At 36.6% G+C, this 25,448-nt stretch overlaps 1 protein-coding gene across 3 annotated transcripts in view; it reads right to left on the bottom strand.

Annotated features, from left to right (window-relative positions):
* The window catches only part of LOC5577062, a 338,285-nt gene that overhangs the window by 87,251 nt on the left and 225,586 nt on the right, over nt 1–25,448 (bottom strand). The window lies entirely within an intron of this gene.

Raw genomic sequence — 25,448 nt, 5'->3', positions numbered from 1 at the left:
ACTTCTGTTGTAACGGTCTTCTTTTTCTGTGATTGCTGATTTTTTTCTTATGTCACTCTGTGTTTTATCAATCATGCGCAATCACACACAAGCATAACATTTATGCTATTTAATAGCCTTTTGAGTGAAATTTCATGCCAACAAACGTTCTAATGCCTGTACATTAGAAATAACTAGTTTTGTGTTAAGATTGATCAGCATATTTGGAAAAACTTCTCCTGCTGACTGAGCTTTCTAACAACAGTTTACACATGTGTGGCGAAACGTCAGATTCGTAGCGGCTCACAGTGCGTTGAATGTATGGAGATGCGGGATAAAAATCAAAACTGGAAGATCAAGCCATTTGAGCAACTTGGTATGGAAGGGAAAGTTGTTTCTGGTCAAAAAAAAAACTATAATTTGCATATGCATATAATATATGCATAATCGCATAATTGTCCTAAGCGCCAATCTAATTATTTTTCAAGAAAAAACTCGCAATTCGTACTGTTATTGCTCATAATAATGCAGCAATTTATTTGCAAAGTCGTCTCTTCACACTCGTAGCTGCAAAAGTGACTTATACGCATTTATGCAAAAAAAAATCGCATTTTTTTATTTGTCGGTTTTTAATATAAAATTTGAAAAAAATCGTGAACACTACACTTAAAATATATTATACCAAGCATAAACGTGCTCTGGTGTTATGCCTGGTTAAGCCGAGACCACATAGCGTTGCAAAATTTTCGGATTTTATATCACAAACAACTCATTTTTATACTTGTGCTGGTTAAGCAGTATACCTAAAAATAGTCAAAAATCTCGAAGAGTTGCAGGGAGTTGCAGCTGTATCTTTTAGTCCTCTTAGAGGACACTCTAAGAAACATTTCTGTGAGTGATTTAGGGTTGAACTCAGTGGAACTTTTGTAAATCGATTATCAAAGTTACGTGTTAGTATTTCATAAGTATAATTTCAAAGCCAACTCATCGTGCAGATTTCTCATATTCACAGTTTAAATTGGTGTGCTTATCCGAGGAGGAAAGAATAACTCATAATAACTTATGTATGCCATATTTTGGTATCATACCACAATTAGGCATTGTTCAGTTATCAATACCTCATTTTATTATTTTAAAGGCATTTGAAAAAAAAATGTTTAAACAATTAAAAATACTTCATTTTGGTATTCGATAGCTATTGAGGACTGCTGGAGGTATTGAACTACCATTGAAAAATTTCACTTTTATATGAAATTCCATCATGTATTACAATACCTGATCTATTTATCAGCTTGGTATTTGTAGAATATGCAGAAGGTATTATTTGAGGTATTTTATCTCTTATGCAGGGCTCATTCATACCTCATTCAGGTTGTAAGTATTGGAAATTATCTGTTATGGAATACCTCAATTTGGTATTCAGTAGTTATTTTCTTCTGCTCGGGTATCCCATCAAGTATACTTTACCAACCTTTAGTCATGTTCTCTTTTAGATTTTGATTGAATAAGGACTGTTCATTTTATAAAGTGGACACCTTGTGCATGCTGTATCTTTCTTATTAATTAATGAAATTTCAATATTTTACAATGTTGTGATAATAAAAATTCTCCAAAATAATTAAATTTCACACGAATATGGAACAACGATTAGATCGGTCGATTTTTTGAGGTTATCAAAATCAATGATTGTAAGAAATTGGCTGGAAAATTCGATAATTTATATTTTCTATTTTCAAAAAAGGCTTGTTCTTCGAAAGCATCATCAATCAGAAGCCTGATGGAAAAAATCAAGTTATTTTTGGAGCAACAATTTTACAGATATAATAAAATCAATTTTCCCGTATATTTTTAAAGAAATTTTTTTTAAATTTGATTGGAATTGATATGAGTAGAATTTTTTGTGTAAAAGTACGTCCTGACGGAAGTCCTAATATAGTATTAATATGAAAAATAACTTACGCCTTCATAGAGTTACTTAGTAAGTCCCCACGTCACATTCAAAGCACAACAGAAACACAATTGTTTTATTCTTAGAAGACCTATCAAAGTACATTGACAATCATCAAAATTGGCAACACTGCTGTAATAAAATCGATTTTATTTTCCACATATTATTTTCATAATATGTTATTCTGAGATTAACAATTGAAAAATTCGGAGAAAACTGTTTACAATTTGCTGTAGATCGATAAATATGCGTACATGATTTTAAAAGTATGAGACTTTTTAGTAAAACTACCATAAACAGTAAAATTTATACTTAAAACTGTAGTTTAATCTCACGATTTAGCTTTCGTTTATACTAATATAGTTTCTTAAGTAATCCAAACTAGTTTTGAACACGCTTTTTACTTCTCTCTTTTGCTGGGAGTGAAAGGATGGTGTATCAGCAAATTTGGCCATAAATGGGTAAATCACTAAAGTTACCTAATGTCATAGAATGGTGGAAAATAATTGATATTTTTAAAGCTTTACCTTTAGTAGAATAGTAAAGGATACAAACATACAATTTGTTCATAAAAATAAGGATTTTTGTTTTGCGAAAAATAATGTTAAACTTTGACGGACAGCTTTTTTAAAGAGTTTTTGGAAAAACTATTTAGCTCTTCAACCAAAAGCATTTTCAAATATTTTATATTTGCATAGCATTTTAGAATAATAGGTCAACGATACACAGAAAACCGATTACGATTTTATCAATAAATAAAAAAGATATAGCATAAACAAAGTGTCCACTTTATAAAATGAACAGTCCTTAGATTGGTTTCGGCATTCTCCGTACTAGTTGAAAGGAATGCTGAAAACATGCGATAACATTCAATTTTCTTCTATTCCGACATCTGTTTTTCTGTCTTTCTTTCGACGCTTGTTGTAATAGTTTTAGTGCTTTGTATATCTTATCAATACTTGTTTCAATAGTGAATGCTGTCTTTAAGCTCTTGTGGGTACTTATTATTGCCGAATAAAATAACTTGTAATTTGATTTTTGTCTATGGAGCAACGCACTGTGCTACAACGCAATATTGGCGACGGTTTCAACGGTTTCAATCGTCGCGTTCGATAAGGCGCGAAATTTACAATAATCCACCTAGCATGCAAAATAGGACTTGAACTTTCATTTCAGATATAATTTAGTTGAAATTACACAATGAGATATAGATTCAATTTTTTTTTTTTTCAACATGCTTGCAGTCCTCATACAAAATTCTTCGTTCTTCTTATATGGCAAAATATAATACTTTCCTAAACGATCAAAAAATAACTTTTGACCATTGAAAATATTATATACTTTGTTGATCAGTATTGTTATACACATGAAGTTTGAATTCTGTGGCAAATTAAGCAAATAAACTTCCATACAAGCTGTAAAACTTACATGCAAGTTGACTGTAATAGTCAAATTTTGCATTTTCAACAGCCAATATCTCAAAAACTAGACCTGCTATGATATTTTTGAAAACGGTTATGCGTTCAAAAAACCTTAATAAAGTAAATAGTGGTATTTCGGTGCATAAAATATGTTTCGCAGTGTAATTATGCTGGGTGGGTAGGAAGAATACAGTGAGATTTCGTTTTTGGCAAGTTTCGTTTTTGGCAACAAAATGGATCCGTTCTTGGCAACATTTTTGAATACCATTAAAATTTGTACTTTTTTTCTAAATATCATCGTGTTTTTTGCTTCAGACATTTAAAAAACAGATCAGTTTCATACCGACAACATTCAACAGCACCAACTTCGTCGATATTCCCCTTAATTCCAGCTCCAGTACGAGCTTCTTTACTTCGCGATGGTTGTGTATTTTATGGGTCTAAACATTTGAAGCATAGTTCTACCCTACGGAAATATCCTTTAAATTGGACCGATTCGATGTCTAGCTGATGATATTCTTAAAAAAAACAATTACTGACAAATTAAATAGAGAAAATGGGTTCCAATTTTGGCAAAGTTTCGTTTTTGGCAACTGAAAATTTCCACTATGTCGCCAAAAACGGAATCCCACTGTATTTGCTTGTTGATGGGCACGATTGAAATTTACCTCTTGATGGCTATGATTGTTAATCAAGTCATCGGTAGTTGAGGAATGAAAATTGTTGAAAATTATACCTGCAAAATTGCGAGTACGATAAGTATTTATCAATTTGAATTTGGTACTCACATTTCTCAAATGTTTTACAAATGAATCTTTGCCTAACAAAAAATAAAATCATTTTCTTTCTGACCAAGCGTTCGCTTTGCTTAGTCAGTAACCCAGCTGGAAAAAATTTCGCTTTTGTTTTGCAGTTTCTCTGCTGCAGCCCCATGAAGAGGGAATCAAAAGATAAAAAAATCGGCATCACAGCAAGCGAGGCAACCAATTGCAAGTGTAATTGCATCGAATTGCCATGGTAATCGGTTTGCGGTTCATCGCCGTGGAGTGGTTATGCAAAGCTTCGTTGATTCCGCCGGTATGTGTTTTAAACTTCGCTTCAAATAGGGTCCTAAAATTTTAAATAAAATCTTGTTTTTGTTCAATAACGTGATACAGCGTGATCTTGTTTTCAACCTTGACAGATTTGAACAACTTTGAAGTTTACTTCGTCGACAAAATCGGCACAGAGGTTTTAATTTTGGCACAAACAGATTCTATCTGATGTTTTTTGATGGTACACTGAAAACAAAATACACCCAAAACTTGATAGCAGAGAATGTGGCAAGATCTCAAATACCAGAAAAATATGTTTTTGAGATTAAACCAAATCAAAACATTTAAAAATTGAGTAAATGCGTGTTTCTGGCCTAAGCTTGAGTGCTTGGTATAAGATTTATCACACAGCTTCAGGACCCTATTCAGCTAACTAAGCGCATCGCTGTCAATTTGTTAAACTCTGTCAACACAGCAGCCTAATTTTAATTCCGTCAGCATTTAATTTTAAATCTTGCTCAAATATGCTTTAATTGATGACACCCTCACACACGTTGCGTCGTCGCCTGCTTCGGTGAAAACCTAATGCAAAAGTACTTTTTAAGAGCTTATCGGGGGTGGTGATCTTTCTCGTGTTTGCGAGCGACAGTCGGAAAATCGACGTAGGCGGCCCTCGCCTTCGTCGGCGGCGTTGCCTTGGCTAATTTTATTTATCTTGTCGCATGGCATCCTCAATGCTGGAGCATCCCGGACAAAAACGTACCATTCAGTGAATGGAATAAAACATTAATATACAAAATAACGTATTGTAATTGAATATCGAAGCAACATTATTCTTGTTTGTAGATACACTTCAAAAACAATTTGATATTATGTAACAAAACACTGTATTGCTTTTTAATGGTTTTAAACCACACAATTTTGATCAAATTTTTATTTTCGTGTAAAACAACTGTTAGTCCAGAAAACAGGAAATATTGGGTGAAACATATTTAAACAGTAAAAAAAGATAATTTTGTAAAAAAAATTGTTAATAAGAGTTTACTCATCTTCAATGGTCTTCTGAATTCCGAGAAGTAATTCCTAAAAAATAGCTACACTGGTACAAAATAATAGAGCAGATTGGTGAATTGTAAAATTTAGATTTTGTTTCATGTTCAATCTGTAAGTAGTATTGTTACAATGAAAGCCAATGTATTTCAACAATATTTTTTATCAGGAGGGAATACTCTGCCGGTGCAGATGTCAATTACATTTGAGTTTAGCCCACACGGGGATCCCGCGCGCGTTCCGTTTCAAAGGAAAACGGCGAGGGGTGAAATTGAGAAGCACCGGTGGAAAGAAAAGTTTTTCCATTTGGCTTTCGGGCTCTTGTGAAGATTTTTACGCCAGCAGAAATGGAAGTTTAATGCGATGTTTTTTTTGGGCGACTTTTTTTGCGTGAGAAATGAGACTTTGATAACTCGATTTACTTGGATGGTAAATTGAACGGCTCCATGGGGTTCCCTGCTCACAGGGGAAGGCGAGTTTAAATATGTATTCCTATCAAATAATCGTAAAGCTATCCTAATCTATTATATGTGTTTAGATTCTGCATGCAATATAGTTTAGGGTGATTCAAAATAGCGTTTCTGTAGATTTGACTTCTCTCCAAATTTGGACTAAATTGGATGAAAACTGAGACGCACAAGCCCTTTAAAAGTTTGTATGGGAAAAGCAAGCCATTCATTCAATCAGTCATAGTGTTTGCCCATGTGTGTTTGTAGTATGTACTATGACATAAATTTATCTGCTACAACTTTGTCGAAGACTGTTTCGAATTGAACAACTCAGTAATTATTTATTGATTTATATTCAATCGCAAATTCTTCAACCAAGCTTATTTATCTTCTGAACAAGCACAATGGAGCTCTGCACTGTTTTGATTTTGTTTGAGATTTTGACTTTTACTGGCCTTGTTGTTTACTAATTTCATGAAGGAGCAAAAGAGAGAGATAGATTTTTGTGCAGAGCCCTATTGCTGTATTTGGCGCAAAAGATTTCTCACACAAATCATGGCTACTATGATTTACACTGTATGTACCCAGTGATGCCTGCAGTGTGCAGAGCAGCTCAATTATTATAGCAAAAGATTTCCAATTCATACAATAATCAATAATAATTTATTAAGCCGCCGGACTAGAAAATGGTCTTCGGGAAAGTTGTAGCTGATGAACGTATCTAACAGTATCAGCAGACCACTAATGCTCAAGCACCTGGACAAATGGCACGTGACCGATTAAATGAATGGCTTGCTTTTCGAATAGTAATTTCACACAAACTTTGAAAGACTTGTACCGTTTTTGTTTTCATTCAAAAAAGTTAAAATTTTGGGGGACACTCAGAATCTAGAATCCAATGAGCGGTGAGGAGAGTGACAGTATTTTGAAGCACCTTACATCTTCAGGTGATTATCGTCCCAGATTTTTAAATAAAAAAAGTGCAATAGCATCATCTAATACTGTATGTACACTCGGTGACGATAGTATTCCTCCGTGAACACTTTCTTATGCCCCAACATTTCAATTGAAGCAAGACATAGTTTGTGCATAATCCCATGATTCATGGGATATTTGAGGCTCGTTTGAATTTGCTTGAGGAACTAAATGGAGAATAATTGTTGATATGTATGAAAAAAAAAATCTGGGATTCTACTGTAGAAATACCAGGAAGATTCTGAAAGACAATCCTTTCAGATATTCCTTGAGATACCTCTGGATGATTTATTAAATAATTTGTATTGCCAACTCGACTAGATAGTCGAGCGCCCACCTAAATTAATCCCTCAAGGTAACCTTGGAAAAAGAAATGTTGGAAATATTCCAGCAAAATACTCTTGGACCATTCTCTAAGAATCCTCAGTTTTTTTCTATAGACCTTAAAAATTAGTTTACAGCTTATTTAAGTGATATTCTGCTTCCTCCGGTATTATTTTTTTATGGTTTTCTCCAGAAATTTCTGCCTCAAGATACTTTATTTCAAAATTCAGCCAAGAGCTCAAATTTGCGGAGAAAACTGCATAATTATACAATATTAAAGCAGTTTATTCATTATAATAAACTCACCGCTGGTTTAGGGCGCGTAGGTTAGTCTTCCTTAATAAAAAAGATATAAATCCTGACCAAAATAATTTGTTTCTGTTCTAACGAAAGCAGCATGGAAAACAGCCGTTTTTTAATACAGGTATGTTCCGTCTTTATCACGTTCCGATTTTGTCACGCTCCGATTTTGTCACGTTCCGATTTCGTCAACGAATTATTTCGTTTTTATCAACACACAAAAATTGATTTTTATTTTATTTTCAAAATGTTTAGGATATAAACTAAATACTTATTTTGAAGCAATTTCAACGCTTTTCAATAGCATTAAAGTTGAATTTTCGACATTATGTTAATGTTGAGCACTTACGATATATGGTAGGTGTCAAGCCATACACGATTCAATAAGGTTTGACTCTCTTATCCACTAATCAATTTTAGTTTTCAAACATAGCATGGTCTGTTGGAAAAAAAACAACCCATCCTTTAACAATCGAGAGTTGCTCTGGCCACGTCCTAGCAACAACTAGAAGTTGTGATTAGTTGAATACGTACTTAAAAGAGTTGCAGAAACCTCTCCTTTTTCTTATATAACATGGCATCAAAGAGTTTTCTATTTAAATTTGCTAGTAACAAACATTAATTACGTAAGATATTTTTTTGCGATTTTTCGGCGCCCCTAATCCTATGGTGTGCTTTTTTATGTATGAAAATAAAAAAAAAAACATTTGTATGGCACGTAAGCACGCACCTCCCTCCTCCCTCAATAACTCCAAACGTGACTAATAGACGATCCCATATATGTCCAGTTCTTTTTTATAAGTTATGCACTTGGGAATAAACTGAAGAATGTTTTGGGCAATGGCAAGAGGCATGATTTGTTTTTGATAATACTGTCGATCCCGTCATATTTCGGACACTGTCTTCTATCTCTTAAACTCGATAGAATTGCACAAATTATATCAAACAGTCAATGATTAGATACTGTTCCAAGGGGTAGGGGAGGAGGATCAGCAAAACTTATGTCGTTTTCGTTTTAAGGAACTGGGTCGGTGATCAACACATAAACAAACCAACGTCAAGCAAATTGTAGTTCGGTCGAACCTGAATCGGGTTAGGGTTGAAACTGTAATTCAGAACGGGTTGCGCCAGTTCTAACCTAAGTTCAAAAACGAATTCGACATAAGCAATCTATAGAATATTAAGGAATCTCAATAGAATAAGCTTACATCGAGGAAGAGGATAAAGGACTGAAATGGCTGACAATTTGAGAAACTGTTGATACTGGACGTTCCCACGTTACGCACGTTGCCATCCAAAATTTACTGGTATCTTGACCTTTGAGCAGACATGAACAGTTCCCCACATGAAGACTGTAAGGTTAATTAGGAGTCTTATGGATAAGTAGCCCGTCATTCGTTTTGGCATTCATGTTGATTTTGCAGCTTGCAATTTCAAAGTGATCTCAGTCATCTTAAGTAATATTGATTCAGGAAACTATGGACCGATTTTTAACTGTTTTCACTGTTCACTGATTTGACGTTTGAGCGATGCCGAGTCCCTCGTTGCCATAGTCACATAAATAACATGGCACCTCTAAAACGTCAAAAACTGAACTCGTGCATAGTTCCATTGCTACACAGAAAAAAATCCGTTCTCGTATCCGTGAACAGCAGACGTGAACTCGTCAACAACAAAAATACACCGTGAACTAGATCATGTTTATGTGACCATTTGTGGTAGTTCATGGTGTATTTTTGACAGTTCACGTTTTCCAGAATTCTTTTTTGAGCGTGTACTTGCGCTTACATGCAGAAAGTATGATGATACTTTTTTCTTTGTCAGTATAAAACGGAGAGAGTTTCTTTAATTCGCAATCGTGAGACCAATTAGCCACAATCTTCGATGCCCAGTACAAATTTCAATGACGGCCTACTTCGCCTTATACCAACAGCCTTACATGGCCATTGCATGGCGCTGTTCTAGATTGGCGATTAGTGCATCCCTTCCAAAGTTGGTAGTTATAACTTTAGAAGCAAGATCATCACAATCATTTTACTGATAAGATTTAGGCAATTCAAAACATCGGAAAAAGTTAATATTTATTTCAGTTTGCAAAACTTTCGCCAATCAGGTTTGACCAAAAATGCAAAAAATGTTAGCTCTTAGTTGATAACTGCGGAAGTGTTTGTAAGAACACTAAGCTGAGAAGAAAACTCTTTCTCAGTTGGGATGTAATTCCATAACGAAGAAGAAGAAGAAGTAGAAGGATGAGGATGAATAGTAGAAAAATATTTGTTTCTTGTTTGATTTTTCTTGAAAAAAAAACGATGATCAGCTCGACCCATTTCCCTGTAGTTATTTTTAAAAATATAACGCACATCATGGTGCAAAGGACACTTATGTGATTATCGTTTTAATATTCTATATTACATTTATTGAAATTCTAACCAAGCACTATTAATAATTTAATTCAAAATCATATTCATTGGTAGGAGTCTGCAATCAACTTTCATTAGGAGCCTATAAGAATGAACAATCTAAGTACTCCTCACAGTTCCTAAACATCAATGCTGTGCATTTATATGATGAAAATGTGTACTATCCTGACAAAATTGCAATTTTATTTTCAAATTTTTAAAATATTTTGTCTAAGAAAATTATTCCGTTTTTATAACGGTTCCGTTTTTGTCAACTGAAAATTGCCGATCGTGTTGAGAAAAACGGAACATACCTGTAAACGGTTTGTTAAAGATTTTATGAACTTGAAAATTTTATTTGCATACTAATATTTGTTCTATTAGTGGTTTCGAACGTGGACGCGTCTCTGCTTTCCAGAGTCTGGAAGAGAAAACGTTTTTGAAAAGAAGCTCTTCAACTTTTGACGGAGAAACTTACCAGCTTTCGAGTGAAAAGCTTTTCAGCTACTGGTAGACACATTTATTTGCTTCTAGAAGAAAAAATCCAGCTTCTGGATGGGAAGTGTTTCAGCTCCTAGAAGAGAAGCTTCCTGGATTCTGGAAGAGGAACTTTCTATTTTCTGCTAGAGAAGTTTTTTTTACTATTGGAAGAGAAATTTCCTCCAGCTTCTGGAAGAGAAGCTTTCCTGCTTGTTGAAGAGAAGGTTTCCAGGATTTAGATTTGAAACCTTTTCAGCTTCTGTAACAATAGTTTTTCATCTCCGGGAAACGATCCAGATTCTTGAAGAGAAACTTCCAGCTATAGTTAGAGACGCTCCTTTCTTCCTAGATGCAAGAAAGCTGACTTTCTTCTGTAAGAGATACTGCTCCGCTTCTTGAAAAAAAAAACTTTCCAGCTTCTGAAAGAGAAGCTGGACATGCTCCGGAACACTGAACTTATCCTTGGCCGTGAAAAACAGGTTGCCGGGGATCTGTTTGAAGTCGGCCTTCACCTATGTTTCGTCGTCCATGATGCAGCATTCAACTTTCGTCAGCATGTTGAGGTACAACTTCTCGTCGCGATTAGGGGCCTTAGTTTTGGCCTTCTGGACAAAAGTTCGGCTTAGGTGCAGGTTCTCAGCCACATCCCGAACGGAGGCGTTCGGGTTTCGGTTGAAGGCCCCAACCACGCGGTTGTGATTTTTGGTGTTGTACGAAATACTTTTTCCTTCACTTCTGGGCTTTCGATCGGTGGTCGGTCAATCGTTCCTCGAACCACTTAATCACTCGCGACACCGTGGAATTCGCGATTCCCAACGTTTTAGCGATGGAACGATGCGAGCGATCCTTGTTCTCGTGCTGAATGCGCAAGATTTTATCACGCACGAGCTGTTCTTTCGACTCCATTTCCGCGAGTTTTGATCACAGGACTTTAAAACTTGCAGGATGTAAATAATGCACTATAAACTAAATCCAATCAAATTTTCATTAAATTCTACCCAACGGTCAAAAAGTTAAAGCAATTTCATAGTGTGGCAATTTCATCGTGGACACCTTTTAAAAGATGTTTTTCCGTTTCTGTAAGCGAAACTTTCTAGCTTCTGGATGAGATGCTTTTCAGTTTTAGAGGAAGAGGAGCTTCCAACTTCTGGAAGTGTAGTGGTCCAGATTTTTGAAGTGAAGCTCTCTAGATTCTGAAAAAGAAGCACTCAAGAGTCTGCAAGGGAAGCTCTCTAACTTTCTCTAGCCTTCCAGGTTCTGAAAGAGATGCTTTCCAGCTTCTAGAAAATCAGCCAGCCTATAAATAACAAAAGATTAGCAGTTTCTGAAAAAAAAAAATATATTTACGGCTTCTGTCTGAGTAGCTTATCACTTTCTAGCAAAAGCATTGAAGACTTAATTTGAAACTGAGAATATGGAATAAATATGGCCAGCTTTTGAAATAGTAGCTTTTCAATTTGTGGAAGACAATTCTTCAAGCTTCTGAAAGACAAGCTTTCCAGCTTCTGGAAAACAGCTTTCCATCTTCTATGAAACAGTTTTTCACCTTACTAAAGAGATGCACGTCAACTTTGCTCTAGAAGTTCTTTAAGTATATCTTTATAAATGATCTGTAGTGTATTTGGTTAGAATTTACGTTGACCGATGAACCGAAAAATAATTAAGCTTTTGAGGGAAATTCAAAACCGATAAAGTGGAAAGATTCATGGTTAAGGCACACCGGTACAAGGAACGGGGCAAAATGAAATGCAAAGTTTTGAGCAAAACGTTCTGTAGTTAAATTTTGCATCATTATAAAATTTCACTATGACACCTTGCCATTCCATCTTACTCCAGACGTTTCAAGTGGCCCTAGTGTACCTTATTCCAAAAGTTTCAGAAACATTCAAAGCAATATGGTTTTGGGAAAGAAGCTTTCTAGTTTCTGGAAGAGAAGCTTTCAAGTTTCTGGAAGTAGGGAATTTCACTTTCTGTAAAAGAATATATGCCGCTTCTGGCTGAGAAGCGTTCTAACTTTTAAAAGAGCTGCTTTTTAGCTTCTGGAAGGGGTAATTTTTAGCGTGTTGAATATAAGCTTTTCATTTTCTAGAAGAGAAGCTTTTCAGCATCTGGAAGAATAGTTTTACCGCTCCTGGAAAAGAAGCTCCATTCTGGAAGAGAAGTTTCTCAGCTTCTAGAAGAAATTTTGGAAGAGAAATTTTCTAGCTTCTGGTTGAGAAGCTTTACTGTTCATAAAAGAGGAGCTTCTTAGCTTCTCTTAGAGGAGCTGCCTAGCTTTTGATAAGATGCTACACATGATCTGTATGAAAAGCTTCCTAGCTTCTGGAAGAGAAGCTATTCATATTTTAAAAGAGAAGCTTATGAAGGATTTATGGAGAAATCAGTTTTCAACTTCTGGAAGAGAACATTTTCAGCTTCTGGAAGAGGAGCTTTTCAGCTTCTGGAAAAAGAGCCTTTCGGCCTCTGGCTACGAAGCTTTCCTTGTTCGTATGGAGAAGCTTTCTAGCTGATAAGGCATAATGTATAGCTGTTACAGGAAAGTATGTAATCAACCCTAAATCCACTTATGGCCCTACTAGAAACTGGTATGCCCCTGCCGTGAAAACCCCCTAAAGGGCTCAGCAACTCGAAATTACTCCTCCTCTTCAATTCCTTTTCGGACACATAAACACTTTTCCCAAACAAGCTGGTGTGAAAAAGTTACCATGGTGTCCAACGGATTTGAAGGGGATTATAGAGTAGAAAACTCGGGCAAAAACAGCCAATCTGTGATCAATATGCTATACTCCACTGCACTGTGACGTCACGCATCAATTTTGACAGGTACTGGGTCTGTTGTTTACAGTTTGGACTTTTTTTCGAATCATTCTTAATTTTGTGAAAGTTTGCTGCCAGGAGAGGTCAAATCCACCTGCAGATACCCACGGATCGTATTATTCTATCTTCCTACCGTGGAAAATCGTCACCATCAGCATGCTGGTGATAGAAATGCGAAGATGAAAAATGATGGAAAAAACGACAAAGTCCGAAACGTAAACAACAGGACCAGCAGCTGTCAAATAAGTGAGGTTAGGCTCGTCACATGCAGCGCTCTATTTACTTTAACACAAACGCCACAGGTATGTTTAGATACTTTTACTCATTTAATTTAACTCTTGATTCAACTACTTTATCATTCTTCTAACGTATCACCACACTCGATTTGAATTAAAGAAATTATTCTTCAGTGGATGGTAATAGCTCCATAGTTTTGGAGTTATGATTTTTTTGCTGACGTTGATGACGACGGTGTCGTGAGAGTCACCGGGATATTCGTGTTTAGTGTTTCGTAGTAGCAGCCTACAGTACTCACGCAGCCACCTACCCACCGCAGTGTAAAAACCTACAACCAGAGGGCTTGGTTATCATCTTCTGGGCGGGTGGCGTAATGGCGTCATTGAGTGCAATGGAGAGAGCAATGACCGAGCAACGAGGTCAGGAATCGCAAGACAGTTGACGACTCCATAACATCTTAACTTGCCCAGAGTTTGTCAGCTGAAACAATCAGAAGTTAAAGGCTAAACCCAAGAAATATTGTGAAGAGTTGTTCAAGAAGAGTCGAAAAGGATATAGCGAAGAAGGAGATATTAGATGTGGAAGAAGTGAAGGCGAAGTGAACTGCAGGTGATGTCGCAAATGGTCCACTGTGACGAAACCTGATGGCATCTTTTACCATGTAGAACACACTAAGATTTGTTTTCGTTATTCGGTAAATAATATTACCGAAAACGAACTGTAAATAAATAATTTACTGAAGTTTCGGTATTGCAAACTAAAATTACCGAAAAAACTTGAAAAAATAAGGAGATAGAAAATATATTCATCTTCTTTTACTGACATCGTCGTTTCATTTACCGAAAAACCAGTACATAGTATAGATTAACCGTAGACTGTAACATTTAACCGTACTTCGGTACATAGTGTCACAATGGTTTACCGAACAAATGGTAATTTGGGAGTTTTGAGATCAGCAGACATGCCGCCATATTTGTTTTGAAGTGCAAATCGACGCTTTGGATCGTCTCCGATGTTTTTTTTTTAATTCTGTGTTTTCGAACGTGGATACTGTTTTCGAAAAACTGTTGCAGCAAGATGTGCGTCTGGTACTTATCCGTAGGTATGACCAGTGGACTCTTATTGAAGAGCTTATTTTAAATGCAAAATGTTTTCGTTATAGGATACAAGAGCCAAATCTCGTTCCGAATTACAACGTCACGTATAAGGATGTAAGGGAAAATTAAGTGATTCCTTGATCTTTATTGTGCTTCAGAACACTGTAGCCATGGGCGTAAATAGCCATCAGACTTGAGGGGGGCCATGGCCCTTTCTTATTAGTGGTACAGTCAAACCTCCATGAGTCGTTATCTGAAGGGACCATCGAATCATGGAAATATCGAGTCGTGGAAACGAATGCCTTGGAAAGTTGTTTGAGGGGACCATCACAGTAACCATGAAATTTTGTTATCAGTATGGTTCCATTAGTCGATATCGAGTCATGGAACATCGACTCATGTAGGTTTCACTGTAATTTATCTTATAGGACTTACATTACTTTACAGGACTCGTTTCAAAAATATTTATGAACCGTTTATAGTGATGTGCTTTCATACAGAGGTATATTATAACCTCAAAAGTGTCCCAAACCGATTCATCAAACTTATGTGATACCCTATGTACCGTTTTGATTCATATTACGGACACTTAAGGACTAAGGGAAATATAACCCAGTATAGAGCATACAAAATAAATCATTCTGTGTGATTCCTTAGCGCTATCGAGCGTCGGAAGCCCTTTACTTTCGAACGGTGGGTGAAGAATACGCTTCTGCAACTTCAATAATTTTAAATAAATGAAAATGTGTGGCCTTTTCATGATTCTTATTCCGGACGCTTCCTCACTTTTGCCTCATATTCCGGACACTTTGAATCGAATTCCGGACAGCTCTTGATAATCATTAATGGAACAGTCAAATCATCTATCGAAATCATTAAACCACTAAAGAGACATCTAAGGTAGTTGGGCATTATAAATTTTCAAAGATATTTATGGAAAAAGTTTACTAAATCGAGCCTTGAAATTGAGAACTTTTGAGCAGCAAAAATTGAAACATTTCGCGTGAAATGTTTCCCATACAAAGTAGGGTGTCCGGAATTTGAAGCTGTCCGTAATATGAATCAAAACGGTATTTTTGATGGAAAAGGCGAAAATTTCTACCGGAGCACATAGAACTCGAATGAAATACAAATACCATAAAGGCACCAGATTCCGCTCATTAAAGGGTGTATTCAAATGTTTATTATGAAACTACTATTGAATCGATCAGTACTATTTTATAAAGTTACTGCATCTGCATGTTCCTATTTCCACCCAATGTAAACAGATTTTAAGACGAACATAGGCGCAGTCCACCAATTAAAATAAGGATATTTTTAATTAGTCTTTCATGATTTTCTCAAACTTGCCTTAAAAACAGATTAGAAACACATGTGATAGTTGTCACTGTACATCATTAATATCCTGCCATTGATTCAGAAGCAAGAATTGAGTATTTTTCTTGTCACGTCACGTCTTCTAACTAAAGACAAGTTATACCAGGGCTGCCCAACGTACGACCCGCTTTGTGCGACCCGCGAGAAGTTCAAAGGCACGTTGACCACTCACCAACTTAGAGTGTACCCAAGCTAGATAATGGAACATTTAAATCAATTTTGAGCTAATATTTTAGTTTATTGATTCATTACATTATGTATCTTTAATATTCTAAATTTACCTGATAAATTGAATGACCCAAATAATGAAATATAATTTTTAATAAGCTTGAATAAGGCTAAATAAGACAAAAACAATATCACTGAATCATGATCATAAATTTTGACCAATATAAGAAGGAATTTGGTTCTCTTATAGTTTGGGCAGATTGTTTTTTCACGGAAAGCTTGTGAAGATTATCACAGAGCGTTAAACAGGTTTACAACAGATTTTTTGGCATTATTTCACAGAATCCTACCCAGGAATATAATCTAAACTGAGACACTTCTGGGAGTAGTTTCTGATAAAAATGTGTACTAAAATATTCTGAACGCTTGGACAGCGTCTTATATATTTCAGAACAGGATTCTAAAAAATCTGACTACAGATTCTGAGAGTCCAGAGTCAGGTTTCAATTAACTCGAGCAAATTTTTCAGATAATATTAGGTGGAAGTCTGACAGAATCTTCTCCAATATCTGCCAGAGCTCTGAAAAGCTTCATTAGAAAATCCTTGACATAATTCGCACAAGGTCCAAAGCAAGATTTATGAAGAACACAGGTTATCCTAGTAAAAGTCCCAACAGAATCTTTGGCAAGTTCAATACAGAAGCAGGAGATGTTCAGAAACAATAACCTTTTTCGATGATTTCAAAAGAAATCTTTTTCCTCTGACTGACCTGCGATTTCAAGAAAATGTTGGAATTATATACTGTTAATACATATTACCCGCCGTGTAATATTGTTTCTATGATCTGATCCGCGTTTGAAAATGTTGGGCAGGCTTGGTTTACATAAATGCAGATCTGTCGAGAACGAAAGTGCCAAAAATTCATGAGCTCATTCTTAAAAAACAATCAGTTTTTATACAGGCGATTGATATAGATGTATGTAAAGGTCGCCTAACAAACGGCTGTTTCATAGGGCTTAGTAATGTAAGGAATCTAAGCCAAGAAAAATTTAAGAATATTTTGTGATGTTGCATGCAAAAATTCTAATATTAGTGTGACTAACATAAAATCGTTTGCAGTTTCTAGATTGGTTCAAACTTTAACTTCTAGGTTTGTTCTAAAGAAACAAAGAGTAACATGGTCTTATAACCTTATCAATATAAGAACTTCAGAAAATTGGTGTCAATTTAACATTTTAAAACATTGTTGCGACATCCCCGACTTTACTCGGTTCGATGTTGTTTTTGTACGAATCCGCCGCTATCTTACTATACATGAAGAAATTTCAAAGTTCACAGTTTTGCTGTCACATTTGAATGCAACTGCTTCGCTATCGTTTACTTACCAGCAGTTCATATCTGTTCCCGACGTCTCAGAGACAAATTTATCGAATGGCTCATAAATTTGAAAATACAGTATTTAAAATTTCGCGATAAAAAGAATATAAAAAAATAAATTGCTTGCTGCATCATTGTTTATTTTTGAAAAACATTTTTTTTGTGTAACATTTTTTTTTTGAAAACTTTAGGAGTATTGTTAATGGATCAAATCAGTTCTGCTAAATCTAAAACGTGTTTCAATGAATTTCAATATCGGGAAAGGCCAAAAAGTAAACAGTATGGCAATATGTGACGTTTTAAAACTATATATTTCTATTTCTATATAATATATATATTTCAGTCATCTTCTTCTTTCTGGCATTACGTCCCCACTGGGACAGAGCCTGCTTCTCAGCTTAGTGTTCTTATGAGCACTTCCACAGTTATTAACTGAGAGCTTACTGTGCCAATGACCATTTTTGCATTCGTATATCGTGTGGCAGGTACGAAGATACTCTATGCCCTGGGAAGTCGAGAACCCAGATTCGAACCCACGACCCTCAGCTTGGTCTTGCTGAATAGCTGCGCGTTTACCGCTACGGCTATCTGGGCCCCACAGATAGCCCAGTTGAAATTAGTGCCCTTATGATGCGTTCAGTATCATAAGGGCACAAATTTCAACTATATTGTTATTTCTTTTCCATTTTTTTGGGAAGGGGGGGGGGGGGGGGTTGGGTGCCAAGCCCATGTTTCAGGGGGGCCAGGCCCCCCTAGGCCCCTCCCTATTTACGCCAATGATCACAAAGAATCTACGAAGGATGTACAGTTAGGTTTCAAATGTAACCATCATTTATACTTTTCTGTCAAACTATTATATATTTTGCTCTGTAGATTAGATATATCTGAAAACTGGATGATTTAAACATGTTTAGTCAAAACAACTATATTGCACAGTTGTTTGCAAGTAAAGTTTTGGTTGAATTAACGAACACCAAATCTGGAGTTCGATTTGAAAAGGTCTGAAATAAATAAATAGTTTTTTTTTGCACCATAAGGTACTTTCCGCTCGGCTTAATATGTGGTCAAAGTAGCATTTTGATATATTTTTCAAAAACTAAAAATAAATTAATTGACACTTTGACGTAGCTAATAACAACTAGAAACAGTAAAAATTTGTTCATTTCCCCTATTACGCATAAGATCAAAAGTAGCAAAAACGCTTAAATCAGAAAAAAACTCGTATTCGACCTTTTGTCTTCTATCTTCAATTTCACCAAATTCTACCATAATCTAATTCTGGTTTCGCTACTAAGTTAGTCATTTATATTAATATGGAGGCAAACAGCAGCACTACACTTGGTGCTGTATCGTTTCGTAGGAAATCAAGTTTTAGTGTCCCCGAGGCTTAAGGAAACACTTTGCGACAATTTGTTCCCTTCGTGCAACGTTGGTTTAATCTTCGTCCTGTAGCTCTCCGAGCATCACTGTAGAAGTACTAATGATGAATTCATTCTTTATCAGACAAACTCATCCAGAACCGCTTCCGTTGCATTTGCTTTAAAGAAGACATCCAGCAGAGATGTAGATTTGCGCTGAGCAACATCGCTGATGGCATTGATCGCTTTATGAAATACATAGCTTTATGCAGAAAACTCCAGAATATCTTTGAAAATCTCTATTTTTTGTTTACAACGGTGAGTCGTAAATATGTACATCAATGAACACCAATCTGTCCAATCGTATTTTGACTAGGGGGGTTGCATGAGACAATATTTACCAACCCAACATCAATTCAACATGGCGTCCAGTGTTCTTGTTTTGATTATTTAGGGAGGGACAAAACATATGTTTTTATGAGTAGGAGACATCAATTATACCTCGCTGATGCGAAAAACATTAAACAAAATGATGAACTAATGAAAAGCGTCGTCAAATACGACGATTCAATGCGATTTGTTTAATTGCCAGAATCTAGCACTAGCAGCGTATGAGCCGTATACTCGAAAATCAGGAGCAAGGTTAGGGCAAACCGACCAGAAAGTGGGTATTAAAACTCGAAGTACCAAAACAGTGTGAGGAAGAGCCGACATGTGTACAGGATGACAGCCGTGTCAGTCCCCTGATTTTGACGTATGAACATTTTCAGATAAAAACCTCGCATAACTTCTGATCTCGCCCTAAAAGCCATTGGTAACCATGTTTGTTGCTCGTTGTTTCTGAGCATTTGAATGGATTTTCATGTTATTTAACAACGCTATGGGAAAGAAAGGATCAATATCTACCTGCCCGTGATGTTGGTTTGGATGCTTATTCTTTCATTTGCTCGGAAACAACGAGCTACGCACGTGGTTACCAATGGCTTTTAGGGCGTTATCTCAGAGCATGCGAGAAACGTCTATAGTATACGTCAAACGTCTGAACGTACCTATTCGAAGTGCAGCGGTAACTGGCATTAGGTCGTATGATTTAGGTCAAATGAACAACAAACGATCTCAGATCAATGGAAAACTTTTTTATGCTCGAAAAAAAAAAACTGATGGTTTTTGTGATTTTGTTTTATGGCTTATTGGAAGGGAATTCGTTTTGTGTCGTTTTACGGATATTGTGTACTTTTTAGCTATTTGATTGAAATATGAATTCAATTTTCGCTTGAGAAACCTGGAGAGTTGTCTCAGATAGTCAAAAATGTCACACACGACCTTTGCAAATCGAGCTCTAGAAATGATTCAGTTGAAATACTTGCAGTATGTCTCAAGTTAATGAATTTATTCTGCATGAAGTCTAATTTATCTTCACACATCTATTAAAATAAGATGCTTCCTCAAATGGCTTTTCATCATTCCAATCAAAACAATACAAAAGCCCTTCAACCGAGCAAACCCTTCAGTTTTACACTCAACCACCTGGGCATCACGTAATATGGCCAGCACTTTCTTCGCTCCTTCTTTTCCCCAAAGCAGACATATTCATCACTCTTGGATCCTGTTCACAAGATGAAGTGCGGATCGCCTGTCATCAATTTGAACCAGCTCCATTCCGCTTCGGCATCATCCGGACCGATAGATTCTTTTTTTCTGCGCCCTTGATTTGACTCGTTCACCCTCAATGTTGAAATGGTTGAAATAGGTAAGTCTAGAAGGTAGGTACTAGAAGGAACGTATCTACCGATAAATTCTCGGAATGTTCCCCGGTCCATTATCCGTACCGTACAACGGAATAACTTTGATTATTCCTTGGAAAAAAGTGTGATTATTTCTGCATTCTTTTTTAAAGATTTTTATTTAACAATTTTAAAACAAGTACTGATATCTTAGTTACCGATTGCAGTTGAAAGATTGTGTAATGATTCATTCTTGATTTAGATTTACAATAAGCTTCTTCTTGGCGGGTCGTCCTCACTGGGTTAGAGCCTGCTTCTCAGCTTAGTGTTCAATGAGCACTTCCACAGTTATTCACTGAGAGCTTTCTTTGCCAAAGTTGCCATTTTCGCATTCGTATATCGTGTGACAAGTACGATGATACTCTTGAAAAATATCTTGGACCGACCGAGAATCGAACCCAGACACCTTCATCATGGCTCTGTTGTGTAGCCGCGGACTTTAACCATTCGGCTATGGAAGGATCCAATTTAAAACAAGTTATAAAATGAATTATGAAAAGCATATAGGGCATTTCATACCTCTAGATGTTCACCGTTTAATAGGAATTTCTGACTTAGATTACAAAATGGCTCCAATTTGTAAAACTGCTTTTCACTAAGAGATTTGAGACCGAAATCAAGTTCTACTATAACCTGGCTGTCAAGGATAAGTCATGAACTCTCTTTAACTTCATCAAACGGCGATCGAAGAATATATCCTTTGTATATGTTAAAAATGCAAAAATCTTATTTATTTGTAAGATTTGCATTTAACTGATTTACAGCAATTATGCTTTTTAGTTTAGTATGTTGTGGGTCCCACACTATCAAAGTTCTTCTTCTTCTTCATGGCATTAACGTCCTCACTGGGATAGAGCCTGCTTCTCAGCTTAGTGTTCTTACGAGCACTTCCACAGTTATTAACTGAGAGCTTTCTTTGCCAAAGTTGCCATTTTCGCATTCGTATATCGTGTGGCAGGTACAATTATACTAGGATTATGCCCAGGGAAGTCAAGGAAACTTCCATTACGAAAAGATCCTGGACCGACCGGGAATCGAACCCAGACACCTTCAGCATGGCTTTGCGGTTCCGGGTCATTTGGCCGAATGCCATTTGGCCGAACGCCATTTGGCCAAAAGGGTCATTTGGCCGAACGCCATTTGGCCGAATGCCGTTTGGCCGAAATTGAAAACAAAACTGAACTACAGTGAGCATGGATTTATGTGAATTCCAAAGAACTTATTCACTTTATTCATAAAAAAAGGATAAATCATCATTGATATACATAAGCTTTTTAGTGTTAGTTGAAGAAACAGTCAGTGCTGAAAGAAGAACATCCTAAATGTAAGCAGTTCTTCACTTCGATGCTAGCGGTAATAGCCACCAGCAGATGTTTTGGAATTGCGTTTGTAGTTAGCTTTTGACAGTTACTAAAACGGTTTAACACTTATTCGTTCTTTTGCTGGATCGGCTTACTTCGATTCCTCGAACCGTACTAAGTAATGTATGTCATAGTTCTGACACAGACAAACAGACGTCACACTCTCGTCATTGTCCATCGATTGCCTTTCAAACGGTCGATTCAAATATATTGTAGGTGATCAATCCACCACCCGTAGCGCTCGCATCGTTTTTGTTCGCATTTGACGTTTACATATACTGCCATATGTTCGCCCATCGGCTAAACAGACCGATTTTAGTAGAGATGGGCAAAACGGATCATTTAGTGAACGCATCAGATCCGAATCACTCATTTTAGTGAACCGGATCTTTTGAACGGTTCAGTGGCTCAACGTCTTGCAAAGGTGGAACTAACGGAAAAAAAGAGCGGTTCACTTCTGTTGCGCGACCTGACCTGCGTCTGCGTCGTACCTTTCGTATCTTTCGCTCTGAAACTTTTAAACCGGTTTCCCCTACACCGAACCAAAAGAAAGAAGCAAAATGTGCTTTGCCATTCACGTGTGTAATTTTTCTCTAATCTTTCATCAGCTTGTATGCAAGTGAGCGGGTCAGATTTGTTGTTTGGCTGTGTATGCTGAGAGTGCGGAGCTGCAGCAAACTCTATTTGCAAAGCAAGGCACGTGTCATGCGTTAAGCCAAGGAACGAACGAAGGAGAATAGGGAGAAAGAATCGATTTGTTCATTTTCCGGGTCATTTTTTGTCTGATCCATGCTGATCAAATGAACCGACTCTCGCCAAAAAAGAGTCACGGATCACTCGTTCTTTTAAGTGATCCGGATCTTTCGAACGGCTCCGACTCTTTTTGCCCATCTCGCCCAATGGGCGTACATGGTCTCTCGACTATGATTTTGATCGTGGATCGCGATTCGTTCTAAGTGTTACGTTTGTTTGTCTGTGGTTCTGACATCAACAAGTCTTGGCTTCTTCTTTTCACAACGGAGAAACAGTGTGCATCTTTGACGTAAGTGTTCATCGAGTCATTTATCGCTATGGACCAGTGCACGAGTTCACTATTTGACGTTTGAGCGGTGTCGTGTTATTTACGTAACCATGGCAACGAGTGAATTCGGCACCGCTCAAACGTCAAATTAATGAACTCGTGCATTGGTCCATACGCAAGCAACGGTGCAGTGTTCAGTTCTCATGTTGTAATCTTAATCTTGGAGGAGCATGACATCTCACCTTGTGTTAACCCTTGAGTTAACCCTTGTTAACCCTTGAGCTAAAAAAAATGTGTTTTGAATAAAACGTATTATAAGCTTTAATTCCAACAACTATGAAAAATACTTCTCTCTTGAAATAACAGCCTATGATCAAAAGAAGGAAAAATCTCTTATGGAAATTTAAGCAAGTGTAATGCATATAATCATTTCATCAGTACAACTACAAAGAACTGTCGATGATTTAAAGAAGGAACAATTCCCAATCAAAATATAAGCTAAACTATTTCCGATAGTAGTGGAACCAGTATACCTCGAAAGAACAGCCTATGTTTAAAAGAAGGAAAAAAATCTGATGAAATTATTAAAAACACTTGAAACCTTATTACACCGTTGGTAATCCAGTGGCGAATCAATCATCACCCCAGAGTCTTGACGGGAAGTGTGGAGTTCACAGCTTTGTCTTGAATTAAAAGGTCGATGTTATCATTCTATTGATTCTATTGGAGCATATATTCATATAGTGGCAAACAGAACGTCATGTCACCATAAAAACCATAAAAATAAATTAGCTTATTAGTCATTGGGTCACACTTATGAATCCTACACATCAGCGTTGTAGCTATTTGATTTTTTTTGTTCATGATTCGGCCAAACGGCATTCGGCCAAAGGACCCTTTCGGCCAAACGGCATTCGGCCAAATGGCGTTCGGCCAAACGGCATTCGGCCAAATGGCCGGGCACCGGCTTTGCTTTGTAGCCGCGGACTCTAACCACTCGGCTAAGGAAGGCCTATCAAAGTTACCCGCCTTGTCTAGGGTTACCATATTTGCTCTTACTGAAAAGAGTACATTTTTTCAACTCTGTAAAAAAGTACTTAAGAGTACACTTAGCCTACCTTGAAAAATTTTAAATGTGCTAGGGAGACTTACGGCTTCGGCACCATTCGACTATTATCGGCAACCAAATTTCAAACGCAAAATATTCAGATAATTCTTTGCTCTGTCAGCTACCCGCTGACGAGATTTGCGAGCCGGAACAAACAATTTTGCCAGAGATGTCATCAATTCAAATGAACACGCCTCAAAATGCGACAAGTAGATTCGCCTGCAGCGCTTATGGGAAAGTTGCCGAAAAAATTGAGGCTGCCGACAAGAGTCACACTGACAAGAGATGTTCGCAGCGTTGTAAAAACGTTTCCAGAAAAAAATAACAAGTCTGTCGGTGTGAATCGATAGAGGATTGAGCGACGCATGAATGTAAACACACAAACACGTAAGTTGGCTGCTGATGTCCGAGAAAATTACTAAAGAAGCGCAACATCGGCTTAGACTGCCGAGAATACGAAAGTTCCCCTACTAATTATTAATTTCGACATTTTTTTTTGCAAACAAAAGTTTGGTTCCTCAGGCCCAAACGCAATGAAAGCGGAACCGGTTCGCCAGCATGAAACACACCGTCCTGAACGAACGAAAGTGAACCAAGTCTGAGTCGACAAACATGCTATAGTTCATGCTGGCGAACCGGTTCCGCTATCATTGCGTTTGGGCCTTTAATCACAGACACTTTTCCTACATATAAATTAAAATTAAGTTTTTCAGGGAGACACTATTCCCAACTTTCTATCAAATATTTTTCGAAATTTAACTCTTATTTGTCTCATGCCATACTCTCTTACTATATTGAACATTGACCCTAAGTGAATCGATTTTTTCTATCATTTTTTTATTATATTTACTATACCAAAAGTCGTTCGATATTTTTTAAATAATACTGTCTCTCAAATGAGATTTGTTGAAAAAAAATCTTAAGAAAATGTAGAACAATTTGAGTTTGTGAAGGAACCAGAAGAACTAAGAAGAGTGAAATGTGTAAAAAGAACCTCAAGCATTGTTTTCGATTTAAGTTTTATTGAGAACGTTTTAAAACATTATGAAACTAAGGAACTTGATTGATTTAATAGTTTTTTTTATGATTCCCATATTACACTTCAAACTGAAATCTTTTAATTCCCACATCTTTGTTCATCAAAAATTGCATCGCCAAAATGACGTTTCTATAAAAAGCGTTTGACAAAACAAGTTGCTTAAATAAGATTGCATTATTCGAAACAAAGTGATTTTGAATTTTGAAGGACTTTTTTGTTATTGAAAATAATTAGTAGGTTGATTGTGTGCCAGTTTTTGTCAAAAATCGGTGAATTATCTGTATTATCCTGGGAAAAAAATAGGTATGATTTCTTCAACAGGTTATTTTATTTGACGATTATCG

The sequence above is a fragment of the Aedes aegypti genome, chromosome 1 (genome assembly GCF_002204515.2).
Source record: "Aedes aegypti strain LVP_AGWG chromosome 1, AaegL5.0 Primary Assembly, whole genome shotgun sequence".
Taxonomy (NCBI): domain Eukaryota; kingdom Metazoa; phylum Arthropoda; class Insecta; order Diptera; family Culicidae; genus Aedes; species Aedes aegypti.
Note: the sequence above shows the minus strand (reverse complement) of the source record. Positions and strands in the feature narration are given on the sequence as shown.